At 36.7% G+C, this 4,878-nt stretch overlaps 1 pseudogene across 5 annotated transcripts; it reads left to right on the forward strand.

The window, feature by feature from the left end:
- The first annotated feature begins 1,366 nt into the window (after nt 1–1,366).
- On the forward strand, nt 1,367–4,363 carry LOC149220638 (serine/threonine-protein kinase-like protein At3g51990 pseudogene; annotated as a pseudogene). Of its 5 annotated transcripts, none has more exons than XR_016249299.1 (4): nt 1,367–1,545; nt 1,690–1,879; nt 2,010–2,300; nt 2,499–4,363. The product of XR_016249299.1 is annotated as a serine/threonine-protein kinase-like protein At3g51990 pseudogene, transcript variant X3 (transcript). The 5 variants fall into 5 exon arrangements; XR_016249300.1 differs by having other exon boundaries at nt 1,723–1,879; XR_016249297.1 differs by lacking the exon at nt 1,367–1,545 and having other exon boundaries at nt 1,581–1,879.
- Nucleotides 4,364–4,878: the final 515 nt, after the last annotated feature.

The raw sequence follows: 4,878 nt of genomic DNA on the forward strand, positions 1-4,878 counted from the left end.
TTGATTGAAGTCATCATTTCCCACATTGAAAGCATGACTATGTTTAGGTATATGATGTATAAGAAGAAGGTTTACAACACAAAAGCCAAGAGGTTCCCCAAAATTTCCTCTGACTCTAATCAAAAACCCCACCTCGAGCTCAAGTGCAGATAGTTCAAGGATGCCCAGTCTTGGCACAACCATTGGGGGATAAATGAGGAGATCATCTTCGAGAATAAAGATAATATTAAAAATACTATTACTTCCAAATTTAAGGATAAGTTGTGGGATGCTAAGGAGCTAGAGGGGAAAAGGAAGTTGAGATATTATAAGGAGGTGATCAACCCCACTCTTGCTAACCATAATTATCTCTTTGTCTTAACCAGTGCTAAGAGGAAAATTAACATCGCAAAGATAAGAACTAATTGTCATAACCTTCGAAGTGAAACAGGGCATTGGTCGATTCCCAAAACACCTTGGGATGAAAAAAGCTGTCACATTTGCAATACTAAAAAGGTTGAAGATGAAAAACACTGTCTCTTGGATTGTCTGGGACTTACATTATTCTCATTTCCAAAACATCTAACACACTACCAACTTTCTTGACATGTTAAATCATCAAAACTATAAAAATCTTGGAACACTTCTTTTCTTTCTTTTTATCATATAAATAGTACATTAAAAAATTTCCATTATATTTCCTTAATATAATCTATATGGTTTTTTTCTTCTGAAAAAAAATTTCAATTAATCTTTTACTTTCTTAAAATTTTAATAAACATTAACCTTCTTCATCATCAATTATTTTTCTATTACTTTTTATATATCTTCTAATAATAAAAATAAATAAATTAAAAAATAAATCACTCACTAAATTATGTCTAAATTATAAATCCTGGTCAAATATATTTATAAATCTGTCTTTTTAAAATTTCAAAACCCTTCACTTTATCTTCATGGCCCATGGCCCATTATGTCTGCACACAAGTTACATGCTTCAACGTGATTTTTATTAATTTTTACTTTGGTCTTTTTTAAATATAAATTTAGTTAATGCTTTTTATTTAAAATAATAAATTTTATTATATTTTTAGTAGTGTAATTAAATTGAATAATTTTTTTATAAATATTTAAGATACAATTTTTTTTATAATTTGGAGAAGATAATAAAAAAAACTAATTATATTAAGAACTGATGTGAAGATTTTAAAAACTTGACCATTTTTATTGAAAATTTTCAAATCACAATAAATAAATATATATCATTTTATGATATTAATAGTCCTACAAATAAAAACATTTGTGATTAATTTTATCACATTGGTTTTAGGAAATTAGAGATTAGAAATGGAGTAACAAGACCCTCAAACATAACTTCCACTTATTCTCTCTCGCTATGATTTCTCGCACCCACACGTTACTTGAATGATGAGAGGCCATGTCGATGGCTGGACAGGACTAGGCCTGCCTGGTTGCACAATCATCATGGTCTGCAATATCTCATCACGATTTTGGCGGAAACGGTCCCGTTTCATACGCAAAAAGATCCACCAAGAACAATCCAAAGTAATGGGTGGACCTTGGATGCTTTATTTTAATTCTAAAATGAGAATATCACCTTTATCTGCTCGTCAAGCCTCGCCATGATTGGCGTGGATCGCGGAAACCTTACACACTGCTTTTAAATTCTTGTCTTGCTTTCTTTCGCAGGCCCTTGCCAATATATTTTGATTTCAATGACAGATGTTTGAGAATCTAAGCGCGCAATGAGTTTTTTGTGGTATGGAGAAGCTCTCAGTCTGCACACGGCAGAATTGGGGCCAATTGGGATAAATTATTTTCATATTCTACTACAATCAGACGTGTCCGCGGATCAGAAAGAATATCTGCAAACTTTTCGGTATGGTTAAAAACATTGTAGGAAGAATGGAAAAGCTCTATGTCGTGTTTTACAGAATAATTGTTTGGGTGTTCTTTTTCTGTTATTTGTTCTATAATGCGCGTGTTTGTTTTTTATAATGAAATTTCAGAGTTTTCGGAGTTTACAACATCTGTGACTGCTAGGAGTATTGGACTCTTTGGGTATTCAGTTTGATCATGTTCTGAAATTCTGAATAACATTGTTTCAATTGCACGATGAAGGAGCACCCAGTTTCTGATGGATCCATCGCTGACAAATCCTTTTGCCCATTGAATCGGAGGTCTTACCCAATTTTAGACCATAACTTTGAAAGCAAAAGTCGTACAGAGCTTATTGGGCATAGAGGGCGGTATGAAGACTGGAATCCTCGATTGTATCGCTGAACTCAACAGAGAATTTGGTATGAGGAGTTTGAAATTATTTTGTTTCATTTTGACTCATTGCCCTGTTATCTGAATTCTGCCTTAGTTGGGGATGACATGTTTTCTGCCTATGCTGCACAATTCTGTTAGTTTGTAGAAATTGCACTTTCGAATTAATCTGTATATGGTGTCGCATCATTAGGGTAATTCAATCTTGATTGTGTGATTGAGCGCAGGACCAGGGAAGACCTTATTGGAGCAGAGCTCAATATCAGGACCTTACCTGCCTGATCATTTCTTCTAGCTAGTTTGGGTAATGAATGCAGTGTAATTATTTTCTGGTGTGGAAGTTGTGAGTACTCATGGGATATAGCTCCATTGAAGAAGGTTCTTGCGAGGCCGATAAGGAGGAAGGGCCCCTGAAAATTGAACTGTTTGCTTACAAAGAACTTGAGATTGCTACTAGGAGCTTCGGGGGAGAGAGATTCCTTGGAAGGGGCAGTCATGGTTCTGTTTACAAGGGTGTCCTTAAAGGAGGAAAGCTTGTGGCAGTGAAAAGGCTTTGGTGTGGGCTAAAGGATGAGAGTGCCTTTGTAAATGAGATCGAAATACTTTCCAAGATGCATAGTCCTGGGCTTGTTAACCTGGTTGGGATTAGCCAACATTCTAAGGAGAGGCTGTTGGTTGTCGAATTCATGGCAAATGGCACTCTTTATGACATTCTTCACTGTAATCCCAAACCCCCCAGTTGGTCGAGACGAGTTCATATTGCCCTGCAGACTGCCAAAGCCATTCAGGCTCTGCATAATGCATACCCTCCAGTAATCCATCGTGATGTCAAATCCTCAAATGTTTTGATCGATGATAACTGGAACGCCAGGCTTGGTGATTTTGGTCTTGCCCTGAGGGGTCATCTTAATGACATCAAGTTGAGCTCTACACCCCCTGCTGGTACCATTGGTTACTTAGACCCAGCCTACGCCACTCCTGCTGACCTGAGCACCAAGAATGATGTTTTCAGCTTTGGAATTCTTCTGTTGGAGATCTTAAGCAGCAGAAAAGCAATTGATGTCCGTCATGACCCACCTTCTATAGTGGACTGGGCTCTGCCTTTGATAAAGGAAAATCAAGTCCTCAAACTGAGTGATCCCAGGCTCAGCCCATCCAAGATCATCTCTGGAATTAAAAAGATGGCTAGAATTGCATATCGCTGTATCAGAAATGATAAAGAAAGGCGACCATCCATGGATCAGGTGGTGGAGGAGCTTCAATCAGTAAGCAAAAGCATTCCATTTCCTTTCTGGAACACACTCACAAGTCGCATTAAGAGGCCTACTATTAGGCAGGAGAAGAATTTTATGATAACCAACAGTGCAAGGGAACCCTCCAAGAAAGTACCCTCAAGGTCCCGTCGTGGGAGTGAAATAAAAGGCATAGGCACAGAGTGTTGTGAATCTGAAATTTCAATATTTGAGTGCAAAAGAAGTTTGAGAGATTTGCTTAATGAAACGAGATCATCTTCAGAACATATATTCTAGGCTAGCAGGCTCTCGTCACAAGCAGTGGCACTTCTAGCAGAGTACTTGGTGCCTGTCAGATGCAGGAAATGGTTATAAGGTATTTTATTTTTGCCAGCCTTTGGTGGAGCATAAACCAGATTCTACTCATCAATCAGGGAAGAAAACCGTCCAAAAAAAGTACATGGAAGTGAATCCTTCTCTGTTGTGCAAATGAGTATTTCAGGCAATGGTCTCTGTGTAGACATTTGGAGCAGATCAGCTATCATATTCTTGAAATTCAAGTGGAGAGAGCACCCAAAACATGAGAATCTCCAATTCCAGGTACAGCTATAGTATACAATAAAGTGTAATCCGTTATTATATCAATGCCATCTGAAACATTCTCTCAGGGTTATGTTTGTAAACACCATTGATATGATGTTTTGGGATACTCACTGTATTATTCTAGGATCAGATAAGTTGCTTGCTTCTAATATTTGTTTGTAAATGGTCTATTCTGATTTTGTGATTTGACCATATTCCATAAACACCGTTGATATGATGTTTTGGAATAATTACTGTAATATTCTTGGATCAGATAAGTTGCGTACTTCTAATAATTGTTTGAAAATGGTCTGTTCTGATTTTAGTATTTGACCATATTCTATAAATATAAGTTCCTTGTTACAGTACTGCAAACTGTCTTATTTTTTAATATCTATGCACTTTTTCCACTACTTCTATGAGCAGGCTCAACTCGTCTGTAGTTTCTTAGAACGGTAAGGGATATCTAAATCATGTGGATTTCTTCACTTCTGCTTGTTAGTTCATACGAGGAAATCAAAATGCAAACTCCGATTAACTTATGGTTTTCATTTTCGTTTTCACTGACTTAACTTTTATGAACCTGCTCTATTTCTCAAAGAACAGTGTTTGTTAGGGGTACTTGTCTTCCTTAATTCTGTATGTTGGTGAGAGTTAAAAACATACCATGAGCAGACAATTTTGTTGTCAATTGTATTGATGCTGCCTTTTCCTTTTTTATTTTTTTATTTTAAGCCAGTCAGATGTAGGGTTCAAAAGCACAACTCCACACTTATCAGGTTCCCAAGATTCT

This window comes from Pinus tabuliformis, chromosome Q (assembly GCF_031772625.1).
Source record: "Pinus tabuliformis cultivar Carrire ecotype Pingquan chromosome Q, CPIR1, whole genome shotgun sequence".
NCBI lineage: Eukaryota > Viridiplantae > Streptophyta > Pinopsida > Pinales > Pinaceae > Pinus > Pinus tabuliformis.